Raw genomic sequence first — 20,823 nt, 5'->3', positions numbered from 1 at the left:
TTCCGCGAAGAGGCATGCCTTCTCCTTTTTCAATGCCTTCGTGTAAAAGTGCAGCTAGATGGACCAAAAGGAATTTGATAGTCATGGACGGGGAGAGTGGCAGACTTTTCCAATATGTCACATGCTTCGTAAATGCTTCCAATGGCTGGAATGGTACGTGTCCGGGCTTTGGCTTTATCCTGCGCAGTGCGGCACACGCTGTAAGCCACTGTGAAGGGCGAAACTTTGAGCGTGTGGTTCCCTCCATGTTGCCGAAGGTAGGGTCAAGTTCTTGACAGAAAAGGAGAATGGGGGGTTCTTCAAACTGTGCCCTCACAGGGGAGTCACCATCCTTCGCGTTTTTATTGCTGGATGGGGCCGCGGGTGCGCTTCTCGATTGACACTTCCTGCTCGGGGAAGTTGTTTCGGCTGGTACTTCGGAATTAAAGATTGGGAAATTGCTTGGGCACAGCTTCCGGGGGCAACCGAGGCCTGCCCCTGTAGATTAAGAGAGAGAGAGAGAGAGAGAGAAAGACTTTATTTATGGCCAGCAGGGAGTGGGAGGTCGGGATGCGCAGAGCCTCCACATCCCACCCACGTTCACGACGTCTTCGGGACTAGGCCCCGCCGGCGTCGGCGTGAGCGGTGCGCGAAAGGTACTCGGGAGTTCGTCCCTTTACCCCCCGTCTGCGACTCGCTCCGCTTCTGCCTGGCGAGAGCAGCCTCGAGCTGCTGGACGGCTAGAGTTTGTGCGGCCAGGTCCCTCGAATATACGGCACTCGTTATGGTGTCCGGCAGCCGGCCGTAGAGGTCGGCAGCTTCCACGGGGTGCACTGCATAGTCCCACAGGATGTGGGCCAGAGTTTCGCGATGTTGCCCGCACACACTACACACGTCACTGGCGTACACGTCCGGGCACACGTGACGCGCGAGCGCCGGCGTTATCACTGACTGTGTTTGTAGTTGGCGTAGTAGCACTGCCTGCTGTCGTGTTAGTTCCGGGTGGAGCGCCGGAGCGGTGCGCCGGCCGAGCCGGTACCACTCCAGCACCTCCCCGTACGTGAGGAGGGGCTCCGGGTCCCACTCCACGTCGTCGTTGTCGTCTTCGTCGTCGTCTTCGCGTTGGCCTCCCTCTGTCGCGGAGCTCGGCAGTGGGGAAGAGACCGCCGCCGCGCGGTTGGTCAGACCTCGCGCGGCTGCGTCCGCCGTCTCGTTGCGGTTGGGGAGACCGTCGCCCACGTTGCCTCTGATGTTGGTGTGCGCCGGGAACCACCGAAGGTGGGTGGCCGGCAATCGCTCCACTGAGACAGCTTCTCCATTCACGGTATGTTCAACGTGACGGGAGATGTACCTTTCGCCGAAGCGTAGCTCGCACACGGCAGCCGCTTCTCAGTACCATGGTTGCTCGTCGCCACTGCGCCAACGCAGACGCGTGTCCTTCGGAACGCCAAACAACGACAGTTTCTTTTTGCAGGAGTTGTACACTGTAGAGCAGCCCGGCACAAAACTGTGGCTATGCTTTTGCGGAACTAATGCATACTTAAAACTGCCACGGCACAGGAAACAAGCGGTGCTTCTCTCTGGTCATAGCGGCAATCGCATTGCAGACGATCCGTGCGCACCTCACCAGGCGACGTGTAAACGATCGCGCGCACCCCCTCGTTGATCCCTATCGGCGGCTTCAAAGCGCCTCGCAGGCGCTGCATGCCGCTAATCACACTTTCCTATTCTAGCCACTGTATAAGTGCGGAGACGCTCCCACACTCTCTCTCTCTCAATGGCGATCCCCAGTTCGTCGGAGTCTGAGCTTGATAGGCCACGTTGTTTTGACAACTTGGTTTTCACCAACTCCCACACGTTTTCTATTTATGTACAAATCCGGGCTTCTGTCAGGATACGGGAAGGTTGTTGTTGTGAGTCTTTAGAAGATGTCTTGAAAACTTTTGGCGGTATGAACTGGCGCGCCATCTTGTTTGAAATGATACAGACCGTCCTGGAACAGTCCATCCAGCACGTGTGGCACGAAGACTGTTTGAATTATGTCGGCGTAGGCTGCTGCCATGATTTAAGTATTTGAGTATGATTTTTATTTCTTGCCAAAACCAAGGGGAGGCTGAGATTAAAGCGGACGGGGCCTGACCGGGGCCTTAGCCACATGATTTACAGCGTGCACAATTACACATCTGTTCACAAATCGTAAAAGAGAAGGAGCACAAAGCAAAGTAATTACTACATTTCCTATATATTCTACAAAGCATAGGTGTACAATTCACAGTAGAATCAGAGTGTACACATAAACGCAGTAATTAGTACGCATGAAGTTTGATCAGTTACACTACTATGTCACAATTGCGTATGAATGAATTTTTGTTTGAAATTGTTTTTAATTTCTACCTTTAGGGGAGCATGTAGATAGGAAGCAAGTCTCGAGGTGTTGTTCGAGGAATTAGAGGGCATTAAATGGGATGTAATAGGGCTTAGCGAGGTTAGGAGGGCAGGCGAAGCCTTTACGGTGCTGACAAATGGACACGTCCTATGTTACCGTGGTCTAGAGGACAGAAGAGAACTGGGTGTGGGACTTCTAGTCAATAAAAGCATAGCTGGCAACATAGACGAATACTATAGCATTAACGAAAGGGCAGCAGGTCTTGTAATTAGGCTCAATAAGAGGTACAAGCTCAAGGTGGTGCAGGGCTACGCGCCCACATCCAACCACAACGACCAAGTAGTGGAACGCTTCTATGAAGATGTGGAATCGGCAATGGCTAAAGTAAAAACACAGTATAGCGTAGTTATGGGAGACTTCAATGCCAAAGTAGGCAAGAATCAGGCTGGAGACAAGGCAGTTGGGAACTATGGTCTGGGCTGTAGAAATAGCAGGGGGGACCTACTAGTTGAGTTTGCAGAACGGAATAACCTACGCATAATGAATACCTTCTTCAATAAACCGTAGAGTCGGAAGTGGACCTGGAGGAGCCCGAATGGGGAGCACAAAAATGAAATAGACCTCATATTATACGATAACCCTGGCGTCGTGCAGGATGTGGAAGTGCTCGGAAGGGTAAGGTGTAGTGACCACCGTATGGTAAGATCTCGAATTAGGCCAGATTTGAGGAGGGACCGCAACAAGCTAGTACGAAAGAAGCCGATAAATGAGCTAACAGTAACACGTAAAGTAGAAGAATTCAGGATCGCGCTGCAGAACCGATATTCCGCCCTTAACGATGAATCCGAGCTTACGACACAGGAAGCCAGCGACAACCTTAAACGCATTATCACGAAGCGCGCAGTGAAGTCGGGGGCACTATGGCTAGACAGGATACTGGTAAACTTTCACAGGAGACAAAAGATCTAATCAGGAAACGGCAAACCATGAGAATCTCCACCGCAGCTGACAGAATAGAACTAGCCGAGCTCTCGAAGATAATCAATAAGCGTAAGACAGCTGACATAGGGAAGTCTAATATGGAGAGGTTCGAATACGCTGTAAAGAACGGAGGTAGCCTGAAAGCAGTAACGAGACGTCTTGGCATGGGGAAAAATCAGATGTATGCACTTAAGGATAAGCAAGGCAATATCATCACAAATAGGGACAAATTAGTCACAGTGGTCGAGGAGCTCTATAGGGATCTGTACAGTAGCCGGGACATACAGGATAATGCCGAACGAGACTGTAGTTCTGACGAGATAGACATCCCACCAGTAACGACCGAAGAAGTAAGGAAGGCTTTGAAAGAAATGAAAGGGGGCAAAGCACCTGGTGAGGATCATATACCAGCAGACCTCTTGAAGGATGGCGGAGAAATTTTACTTGAAAAACTGGCAAACCTGTATACGCAATGCCTAATGACCGAAGTGGTACCGGAATCTTGGAATAACGCGAACATCATCCTAATCCATAAGAAAGGCGACATGAAGGACTTGAAAAATTACAGACCGATCAGCTTACTGTCAGTCGTCTACAAGGTATTTACCAAGGTAATCGCTAACCGAATCTCTGAAACCTTAGATTTCAGTCAACCTAAAGAACAAGCAGGGTTCCGTAAAGGTTATTCCACAATCGACCATATTCACACGATCAATCAGGTGATAGAGAAGTGCGCTGAGTATACTGAACCCCTATATATAGCCTCCATAGATTATGAGAAAGCATTTGACTCGGTCGATACCCTAGCAGTCATTCATGCATTACGGAACCAGGGGGTAGATGAGCATTATGTAAGAATACTAGAGGGTATCTACAATGGGTCTACAGCTACCATCATCCTCCATAGGGAGAGCAGTAAAATACCTATAAGGAAGGGTGTCAGACAAGGAGACACAATCTCTCCAATGTTATTCACAGTATGCTTAGAAGAAGTATTCAGAACGTTGGATTGGGAACAGGTGGGAGTAAGGGTTAATGGAGAATACCTCAGTAACCTTAGATTTGCTGATGACGTTGCCTTGCTAAGTAACTCGGGGGACGAATTGCAAAGCATGCTTTCCGCACTGGGCGAACAGAGTAGAACCGTGGGCCTGAAAATTAATATGCAGAAAACTAAAGTAATGATCAATAACCTCGGCACAGCACAGCAGTTTCAGATAGGTGGCGAGGCAGTGGAAGTTGTAAGCGAATATATCTACTTAGACCAAGTTGTGACCCCAGATCCCAACCATGGGGCAGACATAATTAGAAGGATCAAAATGGGGTGGGGTGCATATGGCAGATGTGCTCAGTTAATGAATAGGGGCCTACGATTATCGCTGAAGAAGAAAGTGTATGACAGCTGCATCTTACCGGTACTCACCTACTGGGCAGAAACTTGGTTTCTGCTTGGTTTCTAAGAGGGTTCAACTTAAATTGAGAACGACTCAGCGGGCAATGAAACGGAAAATGATAGGTGTGACATTAAGGGACAAGAAGTGAGCGGAGTGGGTCAGCGAGCAAACTGGTGTTAAAGACATATTAGTAGAAATTAAGAAGAAATGGACGTGGGCAGGGCATGTAGTGCGAAGGCAAGATCACCGCTGGTCATTAAGGGTAGCAGAGTGGATCCCTAGAGAAGGCAAGCGTTGCAGGGGGCGGCAGAAAGTTAGATGGGCAGATGAGATCAAGAAGTTTGCGGGGATAAATTGGTCACAGTTGGCACAGGACCGAGGTAATTGGAGAATAATGGGAGAGGCCTTTGCCCTGCAGTGGGCGTAGATAGTCTGGTGATGATGATGATGACGCACATGAATATTTCAAACCCCTGCTTATATACCAGTATTGCAAGCGTTTTGCTTAAGTAACACTTCTTTGACCTGTTTTTTAAACGTAAGTTCACTGGCGTCGAAGTTTAATTTTTTTCCCAATAGTTTGAATATTTCAGTTGACTGGTACAGGAAAGATTGCTCACCATGGTTCATTCTTACTTTTGGAGTGTACCGTATTGTATGCCTGAGATAGCCAGAAGAATTATTGTTAACTTGATTGTGGGTCTTTTGCTTATAAATGGTGTGCAGAACCTTCATGTAATAGATTTGGTCACCTCGAAGCATTGAATATTTAGTAAATAAAGGACTTGTCCTGAAATCTGCCTAACAGCCATGATAATCTAAATATATGCGGAAAATTCTTTTTTGCAATACAATGAGCCTGTTATAATTAGTGTTAGCTGTGGTCCCCACACCAAAATCCCTTACCGAAGTTTTGAATGAATGCGAGCATTGTAGAAATTTGGTTTCAATCATAGTGGTATCAAATGACCGATTCTATATATGAGACCTGTACTTTTAGAGAGTTCGGCGGACAGGTGAGTTGTTCTTGAAACCACATACCTAAGTTGTTCTTGAAACCACACACCTAAAAACTTCTGTTCTGGCACTCGGTCTAACTTGGTTCCGCTGAATATAATCTGGATTTCTTTCTCGACATTGTTATTGTACGGCCTAAATATAATGTAAGTTGTCTTTGTAGCGCTAAGTTGCAATTTATTATCTAATAACCAATTTGATAATTGTTCCAAGTAAACATTTACCATTGAGTGAAGTTTAATTATTTTATTAGATGTGAAGAATACGTTATTTTCATCCGGCTGCATAACAAGTTGTTGCGCACCTTCTGTATTTATGATGCCATTTACACAAACTATAAACAGTAACGGGCCTAACTTGGAGCCTTGCGGGACACCTTGTTTTAGCTCTAATATGTCTGATGCAATTGAGTTTTGTTGAACAAACTGCTTTCTTTGAGTCAAATAGCTTTTTAAACGGTTACTTGCCATGCCACGTCTTCCATATCTCCCCAATTTATTTAGCAAAATATTACGATCTATCGAATCAAATGCTTTTTTATGGTCTAAAAATAGTCCAATTGTGAACTGCCTGTTTTCAATATCTGCAATCATTTTAAATTTAATGTACAGTAATGCTTGCTCTGTTGATTTCGATTTTTGGAAACCATTATGATACTTCGAAATTACATTGTGTTTCAGAAATAAAGTCGATAGTCTATTATGGATTACTCTTTCAAATACCTTGGAAAAAACTATCAGGACTGATATTTGCCTGTAATTTGATACATTGTCGTGTGCTCCCCCTTTATGAATCGGCGTCACTCTAGCAACTTTCAGTTCTTCAGGAAAAAGACCGGTGAACAGACATAGATTAATAATGTAGGCTCACACGTCACTTACTCCTAGTGCCACGGGCTTAATTACACTCGATAAAAACCCGTCAATTCCTGCCGCTGCATAAATATTTATTTTTCCGATAGACGATTTCCCCATCGCTCTCCCGATAGACGATTTCCCAATCTAGCGATTCCACAAGTTGTCGGAAATGTTCGATTGTGCGGTTGTTCACCTTACGAAAGAAGCGCGGTTGAGGGGATAGATCATCTATAACAGAATGAGTCTGGATAAAAAAGAAAACTGGAAAATGATGACTGATATCCACAGTCAGAGCTCCTGTCGATATATCACAATCACAAAAATTCTATATACAGACATCCAAAAGTATGGCACTGTTAGTGTCAATTCTAGTTGGTAGCATTATGTGATTAACACAACCATGACAAGATAGCAATGTTTTCAGTTCAGGAGGCGCTCCTTCTTTCGAGGTCATATCGTTGTTCAAATCACCCATTATAGTGCGCGATTCATTGCGCGAACAAGCATGTCAATAATCGCTCCAAGAAGGTGTAAAATGTTCTTTTTTTACCCGTCGGAGGTCTATAGATTACACGCATAGTCATTTTCCGTACGTGAAAAGTTAAGCATTCGAAATCATTGGCAACTTCCGAAAATTCTTCAATACTGATGAAACTAATGGTGTCTTTTATGTATACACTGATGCCTCCACCTCTTTTCTTTCCCTTCTCAGGTGCATTGTACGGTACCCGTCTAGCAGTGGTATTGGGTCATTCTCAGGCAACCAAGCTTCAGTAAGAAATCAGATACCTAATTCATATGTAATTGAGTGTAATAAGATATCCAGTTTATCTATCTTATTTCTAAGAATTCTCATATTGATGTGCTTTCCAGAAAATGAGCTACGGTTTGAAAATTCTGCGTTGAAACTCCTAATGTCATAATAATACCGGTTTCTTTTGAACTTGTCATACCAGATTGCAGAATCAGATGCCTAGATGGAAATTCGCACGCCATTACTTACTTGTTGCAGGTAATTGATTTTGGACTCCAGAACTATACGTATTAAAGGCACCAGTATTAACATAGCGCAGAGTTCGGCGACAGTTCTACCTACAAAACAGTTGAAATATCCTAGGAAACTAAGTTTGGAGGGATCGCTTTGTAGCAAAACGAACATTTCCAAGTACTACAACGTACGTAGGTTATTCCAGTAGATAGCTGTGCACAGGTGAATAGGAGGACGTGAGGTGGGTTTCACAGCTAGGTATAGTCGGTTCTTCGCTAGGGGAGCTCCATTTGAAGCAGAATGCGCTGAAGAATCTCTTTATTCTTCTCGAGGTACACCGGGCACTGGAAAGGCATCATCGTATTGTAGGCGTCCTCTTCGGTAACATCCGCCAGCGGCGTTGCAGTGTTTATAGTAGTCTCTCCTTGCACACCGCACACAGCGAAACTCTGCCTTGTTGGCCGGGCAGTAGATTTCCGTGTGTCCGATCTTTGCACACTTCACACACCTTGGCACAAACGTAATATTGAAGACCGGACAGTGTGTCCAACCGACGTAGAGATGCTTCCTTTCTTTCATTTGCTCGTATGCTTCCTTTCCAGTTTTGAGGACCGCTGTTTCTCCGGCTTTTCCCTTCGGTGTCTCACGAGGTCGATGTCTTCTTTTCCAGCATTGATGTTGTTTTGTCCCACTATCCTTTCGACGATTTCTTCGTCTTTGATGCTTTCATCGATGCCGACGATCTTGAATTGCGGTAGTTGCATCCGTGGCTTTCTTGCTGCTACGTCTCTTAAGTTCTTGTACTTGCTTATGTGCTCTTGAAGTCATTTCAGCCTTCCTGCGGATGTAGAGGACACAATCACTCCTTCCTTGCTCTGGCGGAGCTTGACATTTCTGAGACCAAGCTGGCAAGGGTCGACATTGGCTGCCGTTAGAATGAGTGCTCATGTGGGTTGCTCTTCTGTCGTTTTCACTGTTTCGAAATATTCAACTGTGGGGGCCTTCTGTAATGCCTTGCTGTAGTCCACAGTGTGTCTTTGACCTTGTGTTGCCAGTGCCTCAGTAAGTCCTTCCACTTTGCGTCGAAGTCCACAGTTCTCCTCCACCATGTCAAGACACACCCATCTCATGCCGAGGAAGTCATCTAATAACGAATCTGTTAAACATGAAATTCTTGTGTTTTTGTTGCATTGGACTCCAAGATCAATAAATGTCTTTATGAATCTCCTGTCTACTTCTTGAAGTCGTAACCTCAGAGTGGAAACCTCTTCACCCTCTCCTGAGCTACCGATGGGTGGGTAGTCCTCTGCTGTGTTTTGTCCACCTTCCCGGTTCTACTTGCCCTGGGCCGTGGCCGTAGCAGAGGGAGACAGCTCGTTCAATTTTGTTGTCGTTTTGTATTTCGACCAGTTGGTTTTCTGTCCCGCATCTTCTCCATCTGTTGTGCCTCTGTTGATCTTGCTTGGGGTGTCGAAGCATGATGGAGTGGACTCACTGTTCCCGTCCTCGTAATCTATGTCTGTTGGCATCGCCATTTCTTCCCTTTATTCGTTGTCTTCTTTTCCCTTGTTTTTTCTTTTGCTTCTTTTCATTATTCAAAGTATTCCTTGTTTCCTTCAGTTGGGTTAAGTGCTGCCTTCTTAAGTCGCTTTTTTTCTTTTCCTGACAAATTTGGCGGAACCGTATTTCTGGTCTAGCCACGCTGCTTCTTAGAAATGGCCTCGCCCATGTTTGTTTATTTTTTTGTTTTTCTCTAAAACGTGCATAACGACTTTTTGGGCTTTCTCTCCATTCTTGAGGCTGTTTTTTGTGCAATAAACGTCCACAGACTGTCTTTGAGCTCTACAATTCCTCATTCAACCATTCCGCAACGTTTGCAATCAGTTTTCAGCTTCGAAAATACGTTCTCTGTCGCGTAGACGGCGGTATGACACAGAAACTAGGTTGATTTTGCTGTTCATGCCATATTCCACTCTACTGAGCGAGAATTGACGCTCATGGCCTGCTGTTCTTGTATTCTTCACCTTCGGAGAGTCTTCTCCAGGGGTGTTGTCGTTGTTTCCTGGTTCCGCAAACGATTTGTGGTCTCTTGTACGGGAATTGCCCACGGCTCTCAAGTGCTTCGATGGTTGTTTCACGTCATGTGACTCTGCCGAGTGGTCGTAGGCCTTGGTAGCTGATGGCCCCCCACACGATGACTGTTGTCCGCCCGCTGGAGCGCACCTTCCAGACATATTTTTCGTCATACCTCCGGGATAGTGGTAAAAACCCCATTATACCAGCAAGAACTGTTATACATGTCTGACATTTAAACGTTAAGTTCAGGAAATTGCCACCGTATAGAAGCAAGAACACCCATATGTTTGAGATTTCGGCGCACGTTAAGATGATCATTCTGTTCTTTAAGGTGGTCAAAATTAATCCATACGAGCCCTTCACCATGGCGCGCCTCATGACCTTAGAAGCTTCGGCGAGTTAAACCTCCCCATCGTTCAATTATCATCATCATCATCACCAGCCTATCTACGCCCACTGCAGGGCAAAGGTCTCCCATTATTCTCCAATTACCTCGGTCCTGTGCCAACTGTGACCAATTTATTCCCGCAAGCTTCTTGATCTCATCTGCCCATCTAACTTTCTGCCGCCCCCTGCAACGCTTGCCTTCTCTAGGGATCCACTCTGTTACCCTTAATGCCCAGCGGTTATCTTGCCTTCGCATTACATGCCCTGCCCACGTCCATTTCTTCTTCTTAATTTCTGCTAATATGTCTTTAACACCAGTTTGCTCCCTAACCCACTCCGCTCTCTTCTTGTTCCTTTATGTTACACCTATCATTTTACGTTCCATTGCCCTCTGAGTCGTTCTCAATTTAAGTTGAACCCTTTTAGTGAGCCTCCAAGTTTCTGCCCCGTAGGTGAGTACCGGTAAGATGCAGTTGTCATACACTTTCTTCTTCAGCGACAATGGTAGCCTGCTATTCATTATCTGAGCATGTCTGCCATATGCACCCCACCCCATTCTGATCCTTCTAATTATCTCTGCCTCATGGTTGGGATCTGGGGTCACAAATTGGTCTAAGTAGATATATTCGCTTACCACTTCCACTGCCTCGCCACCTATGTCAAACTGCTGTGCTGTCCCGAGGTTATTGATCATTACTTTAGTTTTCTGAATATTAATTTTCAGGCCAACGGTTCTACTCTGTTCGCCCAGTGCGGAAAGCATGCTTTGCAATTCGTCCCTCGAGTTACTTAGCAAGGAAACGTCATCAGCCAATCTGAGGTTACTGAGGTATTCTCCATTAACCCTTACTCCCACCTGTTTTCAATCCAACGTTCTGAATACTTTTTCTAAGCATGCTGTGAATAACATTGCAGAGATTGTGTCTCCTTGTCTGACACCCTTCCTTATAGGTATTTTACTGCTCTCCCTATGGAGGTTGATGGTGGCTGTAGACCCATTGTAGATATCCTCTAGTATTCTTACATAATGCTCATCTACCCCCTGGTTCCCTAATGCCTGAATGACTACCAGGGTTTCCACCGCGTCAAATGCTTTCTCATAATCTATGAGGGCTAAATATAGGGCTTCAGTATACTCAGCGCACTTCTCTATCACCTGATTGATCGTGTGAATATGGTCCATTGTTGAATAAGCTTTACGGAACCCTGCTTGTTCTTTAGGGTGACTGAAATCTAAGGTTGTAGAGATTCGGTTAACGATTACCTTGGTAAATACCTTGTAGACGACTAACAGTAAGCTGATCGGCCTGTAATTTCCATGTACTTCATGGCGCCTTTCTTATGGATTAGGATGATGTTCGTGTTCTTCCAAGATTCCGGTACCACTGCGGTCATTAGGCATTGCGTATACAGGTTTGCCAGTTTTTCAAGTAGAATTTCTCCGCCATCGTTCAAGAGGTCTGCTGTTATCTGAACCTCAACAGGTGCTTTGCACCCTTTCATTTCTTTCAAAGCCTTGCTTACTTCTTCGGTCGTTACTGGTGGGATGTCTATCTCCTCTGAACTACTGTCTCGTTCGGCATTGTCCTGTATGTCCCGGCTACTGTACAGATCCCTATAGAGCTCCTCGGCCACTGTGACTATTTTGTCCCTATTTGTGATGACATTGCCTTTCTTATCCTTAAATGCATACATCTGATTTTTTTCCACGCCAAGACGTCTCTTCACTGCTTTCAGGCTACCTCCGTTCTTTACAGCGTATTCGATCCTCTCCATATTATAGTTCCCTATGTCAGCTGTCTTGCACTTATTAACTTCGAGAGCTCGGCTGGTTCTATTCTGTCAGCTGCGGTAGAGATTCTCATGGTTTGCCGTTTCCTGATTAGATCTTTCGTCTCCTGTGAAGGTTTACCAGTATCCTGTCTAGCTATAGTGCCCCCGACTTCTACTGCACACTCCGTGATAATGCGTGTAAGGTTGTCGCTGGCTTCCTGTGTCGTAAGCTCGGCTTCCTCGTTAAGGGCGGAATATCGGTTCTGCAGCGCCATCCTGAGTTCTTCTACTTTACGTCTTACTGTTAGCTGATTTATTGGCTTCTTTCGAACTAGCTTGTTGCGGTCCCTCCTCAAGTCTGGCCTAATTGGAGATCTTACCATACGATGGTCTCTACACCTTACCCTTCCGAGAACTTCCACATCTTGCACGACGCCAGGGTTATCGCATAATATGAGGTCTATTTCATTTTTGGGCTCCCCATTCGGGCTCCTCCAGGTCCACTTCCTACTCTCCCGTTTACAGAAGAAAATATTCATTATGCGTAGGTTGTTCGGTTGTGCAAACTCAACTAGTAGGTCCCCCCTGATATTTCTACAGCCCAGACCATAGTTCCCAACTGCCTTGTCTCTAGCCTTATTCTTGCCTACTTTAGCATTGAGGTCCCCCATAACTACGGTATACTGTGTTTTTACTTTAGCCATTGCCGATTCCACATCTTCATAGAAGCGTTCCACTAGTTTGTCGTCGTGGCTGGATGTGGGCGCGTAGCCCTGCACCACCTTGAGCTTGTACCTCTTATTGAGCCTAATTACAAGACTTCCTGCCCTTTCGTTAATGCTATAGTATTCGTCTATGTTGCCAGCTATGCTTTTATTGACTAGAAGTCCCACACCCAGTTCTCTTCTGTCCTGTAGACCACGGTAACATAGGACGTGTCCATTTTTCAGCACCGTAAAGGCTTCGCCTGCCCTCCTAACCTCGCTAAGCCCTATTACATCCCATTTAATGCCCTCTAATTCCTCGAACAACACCTCGAGACTTGCTTCGCTAGATGAGAATCGTGCGCTAAACGTTGCCAGGTTCAGTTTCCATTGGCGGCCTGTCCGGATCCAGGGATTCTTAGCACCCTCTGCTTCGTCACAGGTCTGACCGCCGCCGTGGTCAGTTGTCTTCGCAGCCGCTGGGGACTGAGGGCCGTGGGTTAATTGGCGTATTCATGGGGGGTTGTGGCCGTTACTACACCAGGGTGGCCAATCCTGCTCTGGTGAGGGAGTGCATTGCCGGAAATGGTCGGCGGGGTCAGGCCGCATCCCAAGCTCCTTTGTGCAATTCCATCAATGCGCTGATTTTTTTTTTAATTCGGTGGGAATTGTTTGGCACCGGGATTCGAGCCACGGTCCTTCTGTACGCGAGGCGAGTGTTCTACCTCTACGCCGTCGCTGCAATTGCCGTTCAATTATATCAGTAGGCAAACTGTATTCTTATCGGCATTTATCAGGACGTCACACCCGTCTTCGCTGGTGCCAGCGGGTGCAGAATGCTACTTCGTCGCTGAAGACCACTGCCCTCCAGTTATCCGCGGTCCAATCTTCTACAACAGAAGCAAACTCCATCGCTGGTCCCAGTACTCTGCTTCCAGATAGGTCTTTTGTGCCGCCGTCCTCCCTTTTATGTCATCTTCGTGAAGACTCGACCGGATGAGTTGGGCTGAAACAGCAGCACTAGCATGTCTCGAATTTAGCGAGCCGAATTTAGCCGTTGCTACTTTCAGTCTATCTTCCTCATCGGCCGTCGGTCTAGGTGGCCTAAAGCGGGGAGCATCGGTAAGTAGTCCTTCTTTAGCGAACGCCTCAACAATTCTATTGACAGTTGGCAATGGGTGCCCTGTTGCCGCAGATATGGCTCTTTGGGGCATCGTGCGTCCCATCAAAGCGATCAAAGTTAAGCGCGGCGCCATGGTCGGAACACTTACTGCAGCACAGGTCCAATCGCGTACTATATTTAAAGGACTCATTGGGTGCGCGTTGAACTTCTTCGCATCACCGAACTAGCCAGACCCAAGCGCAGTTACCACGATAGCTGACCTCCAGCGGCAGATTATCTGCCCCGCGCCAAGTGCGGCAGAGTTGCGGATCAGCTGCGAACTTGGACGTAATACGCCAACACATACTTCCTGTTTACAGGTTATTCAAACGATTGCCGGAACAAACATTTTTTTGTGACTGGACTCTTTCCGAAAAGACATTTACCGCCACTTTGTTGAAATAATTGTTCTGCGCCCGCTTGCCCTGACTGTATCCTTCCATTCACTAAATTCGCAGTTGCTCGTAGTTCCATCGGTTATTTCAGCATTGTTCAAGTGGGCAATATTACATTTTATGCCTCAAAGGAGGAAATAATGTTTTGAAAATAATTGCTGTCCTCCCTGTAGTGTTCAAGACAAATCACACCTCATCAGTCACCACAACGTGCGGATATCGGCGTGATATTGATAAAGAACAATATCTTGATTCAAATGAATAAATAATGGAATATATGCATTACTGTTACTATCATCAAATCTCGAAAAGTGAAATCTTATTATTTTCCTACTGGTATTCCAATAATACGACATCATTATCGCATAAATTTAAATAGCAGGCCCGTGAATCGCCCGCTACAAAATATTTCGTCAATGCGGCGAGGAAACTTCCATCCTCAAGTTTCCTCAAAACTCGCAGCGCTTCACAACTTTGCCAGCACAGGTTTTGTCAGTTTTATTGGCGTTTCTAATCACGGGGAAGCGCTGTGTTTCAGCCCTCTTCTCACTAACGCGGGGAGGAAAACTGCATGAGCAGCCGCTTTTTAACTCTTAGCAACCGAACTAGGAATGGAACCTGTCGTCTTCTGACGATTAGGTTGTAGCACGCAAACAGTTCATGTGTAATTTTTGGATGTCAGTTTCTCCTTAAATTATAAAAAAATATCAATAATTTCACGTTGTGTTCTACTCTACTTTATCGCATTTTAATTACAATCGTCCTCATAGGTATATAGCAGCTAGTTCTAAAACGGAATTTATACAGGAGAGTTTTTTTCTGTATGCGAGGAAGCGAGCAAAAATAGCCGAAAACGCATCGCTGACGCTGTTCTTGAGTCTCTAGACATCGGTCGATGAAGCTTGCGCACTGTCTTTAGTTTTTTTGGCGTTGGACTGTAGGCGGTGACGCGCTAAGCCAAGCGCAGAAACCGGATAATGGTGCACGCGATACCCACAAAGCGCATTGGCAGAACGATGACGCAATGCACAGCTGTGCGCCAAAGCTAATGCAGACAGGAACTCGCGGTGCGCGCGCTAAGACGAGTGATTTCCGATTTGCATTCCTGGCCGGGCACCGCAGGCAGCGCTTCTCGCGGCCAAAGAAAGTGCGGAAGACAAGGTGACGGGCACAGCGAGCAGGGACACGGCCATCGCAGTGATACGGGTCGCGCATGCGCACACACTCCGCCGGTCTCAAACCAGGCGCTATCACTAGATGTCTCCCGCGCCGTCCAGAGCGCGGTGAGCGCGAGCGCGGGCGGCGCTGCGAAGCGCGCCTCCATGACGTCGGCTTAGGGATTCTCGCATTTGTCGTTTGCTTCAGTCGGGCTCGCTCTCCCTGCTGTTTCTTTGCGCTCGGTTGACTTTTGATGCCTTCCCGTGCCAGATTTTGCGTATGCGTAACTTTTGCGTATGCGTAACTTTGCGTATGCGTAACAAAAGACTTAAAATTGCATACACTAGTTCAGGACGGAATTTAAAGTGTAGGTTTTGATGCAGCTCTGGAAGAAACATTGTCGGCGTCCTCCCATTCCTGCGAAGCCGGTCTTGTGCTTAGCGCGAAAAGTCGGAGCTGGGCGCCAGCTTCTATATTCAGCAATCTTTCTAAAAAAGGGAACAGCCAGAGTCTAATAACCGACGACAGCGTAAATGCAACACCCGAACACATGCAAGGCCTTCGGGGCTGCTGGTTTTGACAGAAAACATTACGATTCCCGGTAATCGCATGTAAGGTGAAACAGTTTTTGCAACCTTTCAGAATGCTCGAAAGTACTGTATCACATCAGTCTACGTTTTCATGGCATGAAAGTATGCCAGCATGCACTACGGGGCGAAACAGATGTAGGTTCAGTTCCAGAAAACGTACTGCGTGTATCGGCGCGTCCAGGTTTTATACCAAACTTCTAACCAGTTTGGATGCTTATTGAGCAATACTAGTCACATGTACGGTAAAAATGCAGGAACACTGGGTTTTTTGCAGGAACACTGGATGCAGGAACACTGGATGCACAAAATGCAGGAACACTGGTGGAATATTTCAGCACATTTCTCACAGCCTTGTCTACCCAGTATTCAGATATGCGCAAGAGTAAAACGGTGCTTAATAAGGGGAGGAGACGAAGGAGGAAGCTTTATTTAACAGAAAAATCGAGCTGGTTAGTGGGCGGGCTCCTCAGTCCACGACAGGAGAGGAAGAGTACTTTTATTTAATTCATAGAAGGTCATTACGATTAGGCCAGGATTTGCTCATTACGCCTCAAGAGCTGCTTGGTCATATTCATCGGTTTCGTTTCTTGCCATATAGAAAACCGGCACTTAAACTATTTTTTGCGTTTGTTAGCGAGTATATCAATCCTTCAACACCGTAATCATGTCACAAATTTTCGGGTTGAGATTCAATTCGTTACGATAAAGATGGTTACGATAGATATTCGAGGCACAAAAGCTGCCTTCAAGTACTCTTGAAAGCGGTGTCTGTGCCTTTTCGCGGTGGCGTAGGACGAACCTTGTCACTGAATTCGCATGTTAATAAACAACTCACACTGCGGTTGTTCCCCTTCTTGTACGCAGCGATAAGGAAAGCCAATTCCGGGAGAAGCACAGTATGCCGTACAGCCTAAAGAAAATATCCACACTAACTTTGTGAGCGTCCCAAACATCCCCAAACCTCCTGATTGGACGATTCTGAAAGTGCAGAAAAACTAATGCATTGGGGTCAGAAAAAGAGAACATTAATCTGATACAAGTCAACGACTACAAAAGAAATAGAAGACAGCAGTTTTATTTCCTGCTGTGCGATGCGCCTGTAGGCAAACGCTGCTTGCTGCGCAGCATTAGAGCATCTCAAACGCACCATGAGAGCATCTAAAAAACATTTAAGGGAAGCTTACGCATTTTGACTAATAATAGCAAAGCTCTGACCACTGAACCTCTCAAGTAAGAAAGAAATGACGAGTTACACAACATCATCTGACAGATTCTCTAAAGAAAGTTGGTCTCTATCTCGTGTATTGCAAACTTGTGTGGCATACAGCTTCAAATTATTCAGAGGTCTCAAAATCTGGCAAAATAACTTAATTACTAGAAATACGATATTTAATGCACTAAAGCATCAAAACGGGCGATTTATAGGGCAGGCATTGCTGCCTTTCACAAGCAGACGACATCGGCGTGAGTGTGGCAGTAGCGCGCATGTAGCAGACGACAGCGGCGTGGGTCCGTGAGCTGACGTCAGAGCCAGGGGGCGCCAGTCAAACATCTCAACGCCAATACGCCTCGAGCGCGGCCTGTGGGGGCACCACTGAAATCCCCCTAGCGGCCCATTTCGAAAGCAGCCGCGGGAGTCCGCGTCCCGTTCCCCATTGTCGCCGCTGCTTTTGCGGCACGTTCACGACCGAGATTTACCGTTTGCGGGCGTTTGAAAACCATGTTTATGTGGAGAAGTCACTCTGTTCGCAAATGGGGTGTGTTTACGAGAGTGTCAATGTTTCTGACGCGATCTTAGTGTGGTATATTCGGTCTGTATTTGCGCCAGGTGTGTGTCACAGGCCAGCGTCGCGGAACCGGCGTATGATGGAGCCGAGTGTAGTTACACTGACCTGAATTTACTAGCAGTGCCTCCGTAACCGCCGGTTCCTCAAATGTTCATGCTACGGGTATACACTGCGATGTAAATCAGTTTTGTGCACTTACATATTCAACGGATAACTCATACCTGACAGCACCCCAGTTACGTTTACTATATTGTACCTCTGATATTGATCACCACAATTTACAAGCCAGTCTGTGTTAATTCCTGGAATATTAAAAAAAAGTACAATGGACAATGCATAAATACACTCGGGGATCAGCACACGACAGAGTCGTCTTGTCGTGAGGTGAGCGCCCGCACACATTCATCTGCTACATATATCCTCTGCGAGCAGCCCGGAAACGGGCTTTGAATATAATTCGCGTCCGCGACTAAATGCTTCTTCGGAATATCGTCATATGGCACAGGGAGCCTGTAGAATAAAGCAGAAACGGAAATCAGAGGGCCTTATCACATGCCACACTCTTCCAACAACCCCTTTCATCGCTTGTTGAAAAACCTACCCTGTATACTTCCAAAAATGCGTCCGGCCTACGATCAGCTGTTCGTTGAACTCGAAAAACAAAAGGACAGTGAACGCGACATTTGTGCTTGTTATTACTAAAACGTTCATTGCTTGATTCCGCTCCGCATTTGTACAGTGTCCCCCTGCCCTTCCCCCCACCTATGTTTGGCGAAATAGCAGTGCATTTCGCGTATAGTTGTGTTGGTGCACCCTACCTGGCTTAAGTTTCCACGAACGTCTTTAGCATGTCAGAAGCTGCACTGTTTTCTTTTTTTTTCATTTCCGTTAGAGCTGTTATCTTTCTTCCGCACTTGCACAGCATTTATTTTTCCATGGTTTTGTTAACTTGGCTTGGTTCTTGCTATAAGGCGTGGGTGGGCAAATATTTAATGACGCACAGGCTTGGAATATACTTAACATTTTTGCATGGTTTATATTCTTATAAAAGGCATAAGTTATTGTCCGGGATTGGGTAATCATATCCCGAAACATATTTTTCTCCTACGTATATATTCCGAACTAAGCCGCATTCGTTGTCCACGACTCCTCGCTGCAAAATGAAGCTAACCTCCCACTGTGCCAGTATCAGATCTAAACGAGGCGACAGTAGAATTCATTTGTGCTTGACGTATTTGGAGGTGACATTGGGGATATGCTGCTACCGTCGCCGACGCCCGGAAAAGCGGTGACGAAGTGCGCAGAACCGCGTCCCCGGGTAGCTCTTGCAGACGCTCGCGTACTGTACGAAGACGCAGCTGCTTTTTAAGTGAACTAAACGGACTCTTTGTTTATAGACGTCACCATAACAATTTTTTCTGGGGCGCGGAAAGGCGGAAAGAAGCAAAACAGCACCAAAAGACTGCACGAGCCCCTATCAGCCACGCAGCGCAAATCCCGTCACCGCCGCGGAGAAGGGGCGGCAGGCGGTGCAGCGATCGCCAAGCTCGAGGCGTATAGACAAGCCTTTTGCCGACTGTACTCTGGCTGTGCAGTCACCTGGCGATCGACCCCCGTTTGCGAGGACTTCGAAGCGGCTTTCGCTTGATGACCGTCGAGGAAAAAGTGTTGTGCGCGCGGCGTTTTCACGCGGTGGGGCAGCTTTCATGGAAGCGTTGGTAGCGACTACACCATCGACCGCCAAAACTCGGCAGTCAGCCTGTGTGTGCGCAGTGTGATGACTGGAGATGTGTTTCCCACATCTCGCCTTCCTTTGAGGTGGTTCGGTGGACTTGGCTTCCGAAGGGTCTACCACACGTGTATCCATCTATAGCCGGAGTGTGCGCCTCAGTTATCGTCTGCTCACAAACCAAATTTGAACTAGGTGTTGCATGATCCTGCGTTTCATTTATCGTCAGTGAAACAGTTGCGTTGCGTGTCGCATATTTTTTGTGAGAACGTAACGGGAAATATAGCTCATACTTGTACACATATACAATCAAGGGCGCCTATCCATTATCAGAGGCGATCTCCATACATTTTCGCGGGTTTTCCTCAAAGTCACGCTCGTATGGCAGGAAGAAGAGCGTGCAAGCCAGTGAAGGGGAGAGTTGAGAATTAAGGTAACCGCGGGACGGCAGAGGGACGGTAAGCGGCAGTTGGAAGGAGGCGAAAGAAGAGAGGGGATTGAGGGGTTTGCATTGAATTTAACCAAATGCGATGTAAAGAGCTTCGTCGAACATGAGCGGTGAAGAGCAAGAGATAATAAAGCAGACAAATCTGAAGAGTGGATGTCGTTGTTGCTATTCCTTCCTTCGTAGCTCACGCCGACTTGCGAAATTGCCCACAATCGGGCGCTTTGAGCAACTAATGTCCCCTGTTCGCAAAATACATCGCTCTCTGAATTTCAAAAGTAAGCGTTGCCGAATAGTGCGTGCCGCGTGACACCTGAACCTGATGGCATGGGAGCACGACCGGTGCACACCAGCCTCGCAGAACCCCTATTCTATAGAGGCTGTGGCGTGTGCCCGTATGCTTGCTGACCTAGCTCATCAAGAAATGAAAGAGAAAAAAACTGACGCAAACACGGTAGAGTAGAAAATAAGGCTGTCGAAGTAATTCGTGCCAAAACAAAAAGAAATAAAAAAGAAGAAAAAGATGTATGTACAATATATCAGTAAAAAATTTATTTAAAAGTATCGCCAAGCTTTCGCCTTTAAAGCAAGTAAGCAGACTTAAGTGCCCCAGGGAAATGTTGTATCGAAAATTAGACGTAGGGTTTCGATAACGTAACACCGAGCAGCGAATATTTTGAATGTGGCGCGTTTCCATCCCCAGTTTTCATTTGCTTTCAGTCTGCCTTAGTAACTTGACTGCATTTTCTGCCACCGGAGCACAAATAGGCAGGAACTGCTTCTTAGCGCCAAAAATGTCAAACAAATGAACACTTTAAATAAAATATAAATGATGTTTCTAGTGAATACAGATTAATAAAATAAAAGCGCCATAGAGTAAAGTCGTTGGATTTGCCTGTCCTCAGTAGCCACCAGGGCAAAAGGGGAGCAAGAGAATGCACTGAAAAATGCGCCATGCCCTTGTCCCGCCTCCTTGGAGCGAGCTGCCCCGGCTCGATTACGTCACCTCAATAAT

This window comes from Haemaphysalis longicornis, unplaced genomic scaffold (genome assembly GCF_048455015.1).
Source record: "Haemaphysalis longicornis isolate Haplotype H1 unplaced genomic scaffold, Haemaphysalis longicornis Haplotype H1 scaffold_12, whole genome shotgun sequence".
Taxonomy (NCBI): domain Eukaryota; kingdom Metazoa; phylum Arthropoda; class Arachnida; order Ixodida; family Ixodidae; genus Haemaphysalis; species Haemaphysalis longicornis.
This window is presented reverse-complemented; position numbering follows the sequence as displayed.